This window comes from Rhodnius prolixus, unplaced genomic scaffold (assembly GCF_049639745.1).
Source record: "Rhodnius prolixus isolate KJV_2025 unplaced genomic scaffold, Rpr scaffold_5, whole genome shotgun sequence".
Lineage (NCBI taxonomy): Eukaryota > Metazoa > Arthropoda > Insecta > Hemiptera > Reduviidae > Rhodnius > Rhodnius prolixus.
Window position 1 is genome coordinate 9,963,397 of NW_027411624.1, and position 6,543 is coordinate 9,969,939.

The 6,543-nt window shown below is 33.8% G+C and overlaps 1 non-coding gene across 1 annotated transcript; it reads left to right on the forward strand.

Annotated features, from left to right (window-relative positions):
• The first annotated feature begins 234 nt into the window (after positions 1-234).
• On the forward strand, positions 235-344 carry LOC141459046 (U6 spliceosomal RNA). Its single transcript, XR_012461374.1, has one exon. It is a non-coding gene; the product is annotated as a U6 spliceosomal RNA (small nuclear RNA).
• The last annotated feature ends 6,199 nt before the right edge of the window (positions 345-6,543 follow it).

The window sequence follows — 6,543 nt, forward strand, 5'->3', positions numbered from 1 at the left end:
TGTAGAAGATATAAAGGGTTGAAAATTTTTTGGGTCATGAAATTCTGTAAAATTATGGCCGTTCTATACCTCCCATTGTGAACCACGTATTGGTATGGAATTTTGTTCTCTTATACACTTTGTTTTTCTCAATTATAAACTATAGTTACTTTGTGCACTGATCTATAAATGTAGAAGATATAAAGGGTTGAAAATTTTTTGGGTCATGAAATTCTGTAAAATTATGGTCGTTCTATACCTCCGCTTCGGCAGTACATATACTAAAATTGGAACGATACAGAGAAGATTAGCATGGCCCCTGCGCAATAAAAAATGAACTTTTTTGACATAACTAGAAATATCTTCATTATGATAAGGTCTCACGTAGACTGTCCATTGATGTGTACCACTGTGAACCACGTATTGGTATGGAATTTTTTTCTCTTATACACTTTGTTTTCCTCAATTATAAACTATAGTTATTTTGTGCACAGATCTATAAATGTAGAAGATATAAAGCAGTGGTTCTTAACCGGTGTTCCGTGAATATGGTCCAAGTGTTCCGCGAAACTTCAATTTTAAATGTATTGAAATTTAGAAACTTACGAAAGATACGAAAACAAAAAATTGTTCCTTTTTTTTTTTAATTTGAATTTAATTTTAAGTTCTTGCTAAATACCGAATTTCAAATTATTTAATGTTAGTGTCCCGCGAGAAAAATATATACATAAATTGTGTTCCGCGTCTATGAAAAGGTTAAGAACCACTGGTTTAGACAGTAGATAACCTTGATTAAGTGATGAGGAGCTTTAAAATGCAGTCGTATATCCTGATCTGCGGCCAAAGTGGCTTATTGTGCATTTCCTGGTTGTAGGTACAGATACATCCTCCGTTTTTAACAAGGACAGGCTCTTGCCCGCAAGTCTTCGTGGCGAAACGATCTTCACTTGCACGAGAGATCCAAATATCCTGTACTTAAGATATGAGAAGCCTTCTCTTCCCCTACCTGGCTGAGTCTTCAAAACAGTTTTGCATTAAATAACCTCCCCTTTTTTGAAGATGTACCTTGAACCTAATGAGCCCAGTAAGGAAGACTTAATTTCCTATCTAACTTCATAATCTCCTCAGTTCTTTTTGGACACAGATGTAGCATGAGCTTTTTACAGGGTTTAATTCCTGAGGCAGTCTTCCAATATTTGTCATGCTTCTTCCAAAGCAGCGGGCATGGATCTCTTAGTCCATCGGAAACTGCTTGACCAGAAAATGGTGTAATGCTCCATTTCTGGCCAGCTGATCAGCAAATTCCTTACCTATTCAAGGAAAAACCTTGTTGCTTCAGAAAAGCCGCCCAAAAGAACTAGTGCTGCACGAGAAACGAGACAAATCTCGGTCTCGGTACCGAGTAATGCAAATGGTGCAATAATATTGATGCAGTCGTCATCGTCATCGTCAAAAGGTGAATCATCAGATTCTTTATCTTCACCAACAGCCATAACTAATGGAGCGGGAAGTTTGTTGGGAGGTGTATTTTTTATTTCACGAATCGACTTGTTATAGCAGGCAGATATGTTATTTGGGTCTTTCATTTGGCGCGTTTTTAACATCTTTTTGAAATTATATAAAGATACGAGTATATAACAGTAATAGTAATATATGATGCATTGAAGTGTAAGTAGTTGTCTTCTTTTACACACATTTTCATTACCAATATATAAATTAAAATAATTATTAGAAAATAATAACATTTTTTGAAAAGATTATTAATAGCAAACCGCTTTTAATACTTAAACAAAAATTCAAAAAACCGAGACCGAGACCGAGATATCTCGACGAGACCGAGACCGAGACCGAGACTTGAGCGACCGAGATCGAGACTGCATAAAGTCTCGCCTCGTCTCGGTCTCGTGCAGCACTAAAAAGAACACAGACCAGCTATCTCCTCAGGGTATTATGTGAGAGTTTGCGTTCAGTGTAAGTGTTGATCGGTTATGTCAATGTGAAGGGCTTTGCCTGGCTAAGGATATTACTTCTCGGTGAGGAAAAACCAAGGCCTGTGAGCTTTACTCAAGAGTTGCTCTCCAGAATTAAGAGTCTGATTAAACGAACGGGTCTAGAGGGCGAGCTCTAGAAGTGGGGGAGCCACAATAGATCCAAAAGGGTCGTAGTGCGTAGGCTTTGGGCCGTCCTACTAGAATCTTATCTTATCTTGAGTGGTGATCGACGTATTAGGCTAGAGTACGTGATGCGATGCTAAGATCAAGGATTACCTAGTCTAATTTATTTCTGCTGTTGAGATACGAGTACATACATTCACATTCTCAAATTATTTTTTTAAAAACTCTTTTTTTTTTTTGCAATGGAGCTCAAAACATGAAATTCCAGCGAATCAGATCACAGTATTTCCTCTTTCTAGCAGTAGGAAAAACTAGTAAAAAAGTAAAGTAATTGCCTATTTTTTCAGGCGGGGCTTTACGTCCAACTACCAATTAGGTGTCGTGGACGGAGGCGACCAGCAAACGTACTTTACTATTTCTCATTTAACCATTAAATAAAATCCAAGGCCAAGACCGGGAATCGAACCCAATGCATATTAGCTTTGCAGGTCTCGCCTCTTAACCCGCTCGGCTACCGTGGCGCCTAGGAGAAACTAGTAAGTGACTGTTTATAATACGCCATTACTTAAAGTAAGGTAATGAAAATTGATTGGGACACAAATTTCAAATTGTGAAACCATATATTTGATTAAAGTGACATTTTAGTAGAATCTAAAGTTGAAGTTCACTGAAAACCTACCAAAAATAATACAAATGAAAGTAATTAAGGTACAGAAATATCATGATGTAGTTTTGGGTACAAATGAATACCAGAGTTTCGGTACTGGTTTCGATTCCCGGTCTTAGGCCATGGATTTTATTTAATGGTTAATAACAGAAGTTTACAGTAAAGTATGTTTGCTAGTCGCCTCCGTCCACGACACCTAATTGGTAGTTGGACGTTAAACCCCGCCTGAAAAAATAGGCGATTACTTTACTTTACTATCATGATGTAAGAAATATCAAGAAAATTTTGAAAAATAGCTTCAGTAATGTTGCACTTTGCAGATTTCACTGAAAGTTGCAGATTTCAACTGAAATCTTCACAAAAGCATATAATGATATGCAAAAACGGATTATTAAGTTTATCCAATAAAACTCAATTTTAATATTTCCTCTTTCATCATTAAGAGACAAATTAGGAGAAATCAAAAATTAGGAATGCATTTTTTTAAAAAAGCGAATTGTAAAACTCTAGCATGCCGCAGTTCTTTTTTTCTATTTGTATTTTTGAATCACTTCTCTCTCTCAGCATATAACCAGAGTTACTCCCCTTCAATCTAATTTTAGTCACACATATAACTCCACTCCCACTCCCTTCCGACCACAACAGCTGTCCTATTCCCTTCTAGACTCCTGATAAATCCACACGCTGGGTACTAATTTTAATTCTATCCGTGACAATCTCCCTAACTCAGATATCGCATAAATTTTCTCTTTGAAATAATCTTGTACAAGTTGAATACAATAATAAAAAACTCATCGTTATTCTATTTATAACGAAATAACTGAAGTGAAATTACATTTAGTCTAACTGTATGCTGCATAAATTAAGTAAGCATAAACAGCTTAGATTAGCTGTTTTGTAGGATCAGTCATCATCCCTTTCAGAAACATTTTTAATTCTTACTAAAACCTAATATAACTAAAAAGCCCCTACATAATAATGAAGTCGCTAAAAGCTACATATTTGTTTAGTTATATTGCATTTTCACCCATAGATTACCTTCAAATTTGGAATTTACTTACATGGGGACGATGGCAGAATCAGTAACTGTTTTATCTTTTTCCAGGAGCCGCTACAGCTAGAATAGTGAAGCCTCGTAGCGTGAATTGAGCGGGCAGTGCAGTAAAAATGTCACAAATAGACGTACCAAACTGGAGGAATCATACCGGACCAGAAGTTTAGGAAAGCTTATATTGCGATGGGCTGGTGATGTAAAGAAAAAAGCCAGGAACCTGTTGGGAGTTAAAAATTGGTAAGTTGCGGTATAAAATTGAAAAAACTGTCGAAAGCGAATTAGAAGGCTGTGGGAAGTAGAGCCTAATAATAATAATATTGATTTTCTGTTAGCTCTAAAAAAGGGTAATGCGGTAGTACATTAGCTAAATATAAGTAAAATTATAAGTGTGGCGAATCTTAACTCACCACACCTCCAGAGCAACTTTAAGAAGCAGCAAAAATATTTAAAATAACAGTTATTTAGATCTGAATGTATACAATGAAGTCAAAAACAATAAATGATTCCTTAGAGCTATTTTTGAGAAAATAAAAAACTAATTGAAAAAAGCCAGTAAATTAGCACTTTCGGTTAGTTGATACTGTCCTAAAGCTTATTACCGTGACCCATGTGATGAAACTGATTTGAAGAATCAAAATTTGAAATGACTAATTTTCTTCATTTTTGTGTTATACTACTCACAAATCTACCCTCACAGGTCTCTTAGAAACCTTAAAAGTTGAACATCTTACTAGTTGTAATGCAGTTGATTTCAATGTTGGTCATGATCACCATAACAAAAGAATACTTTTTAAATAAAGCATGCTATAACATCCCCATTAAAAACAGGAACTCTCACGAGAAAAAGTACAAAACCATAAGATTAGTTTGAAACTGTTTCTCAAGGAATATTGAATGTACATACGATGTCAGTTAGAGTAAGCTGCTACGTCACGCTTTCCTCGACTGTACCATTTTATTGTAGCGAATACGTCAAAAAATTGAATTAATTTGATTTTTTAGTATAATATCCAAGTTTATAGAAAATGTTTAACAGATTTTTACTTATTTGATTTACGAGTGTTTTATAATTCTAATTGATGTACCAATATTAACTCTTCGAAATAATGAAACATTAGTCCAGCCTGACAATCTTTGCTACAGCAACCGGTAGCCTATTTAGTGCTGTAAGAATGGACACTGAAGACAAAGGAATAACAATAGATCCAATGAGATAATAATATGATAGCCAAACACCCATTTCTGCCTACTTATCTAATCTATTACAGATAAGTCACTTTCAGAAATATTTTATCTGTCGTCTGCTTTTATTATAATTGTCAAAAATAATTTTGATGACTATTCAAGGTGCTTTTTTAACAAATTATAACCTAAGTTACAAAAATTTTATAAAAATTTAACCGTATGTCAGTGTAATAAATAGTTTTTTAATGAAATTGTTGAAAGGCCATTCGAATAAAAAAAATAAGTTGCTGAGAAAAAGTCACTCAACATCATTTGAAGATTTTTCTGAACTTTATTATTCACTAGTAAGCCCAAATTTCAAATTAAATCTTTTCTTTCTAGCAAATAAAACTTTATATGATCAAAATAACTGTTATTTTTCCTTCATCATAGCTGCTTTGACTTTTCGAAACCAAATTAAACTATAATCAATCAAATCATTTCTATTTTCCAAACAAATACGGTTATTTATATGGAGAAAAAATTAATTTTTAAAGGAATCAAGGATGAAATACTTACATAACTTTGCATTATAAAAAAAAAATAATAATAAGATGATCAGGGACACAATTATACTTAAAACTTTAACTAAAGATTAGTTCCAATAACAGCCACTAGATGGAACAGCACTGTTGCTTTTTTAACGGGAAGCCTAACAGATTATTCCAATATGTTTTCTATTTTTTAATTATTTTCTTTTCAAGTTACAAAGCATACAACCATAATACTGATATTACTTAGCTTTTTAAAGGAAATTTTCATGCATACCTATTTAATTTTCCTGCATACATCAAAGTAATTTGTTTTGTACATATTGAATAGTGCCTTACAGAAATAAATTAAATTATGTTTTCTGAAGCCTTAAGTCAAAATTTTTAATGGAAAAATATTTCAAATCAAAATGAAAAGCCTGCAGAGTTTAATCAGAAATAAAGTTTAAAGAAGATCATTGGGTCCTTTTTTAAGAAAATGAAAATAATCATTTAGTAAATTCCACATCGTTTATAGAAAATAATCCCAACTCCCACTCCTAGACTTCGCAATTGGAATTTGTTGAATACATGTAAAAAAATTGCTGCACTTCCACCATGGTTGAAAGGGGTCGACGAGAACAGACAGTATACGAAAATTAATGATAATTTATTCGATCCGCTCTTTAAAAGTTTCCAAGAGTTAATGAGAAATCTGAGCTGCTTTGGGTATGAAAATAGACGTAGGCCATTACCATCAACGAAATGATTTCGGCAATATTGAGTCTATCATCTTAAAAGAAGTTGGAAATATTTCCTAAAGGTTATAGACGGACTGAAATCGCATTAAGCGATACTAACTGGATTTTTTCCTTCTTCCAAAAAAAAGTACAAGGCAAACACTGCAATTGTTCATTGTGATTCACAAAACAGAAAAGCAGTAAATACAAGAAAAAGAAAAAGGAAAGCGAGAGTGAGAAAGGATTTCTTAAGAAGGAAATAATTGCCAGCAAATAAATAAAAAGTCTGTCAAAA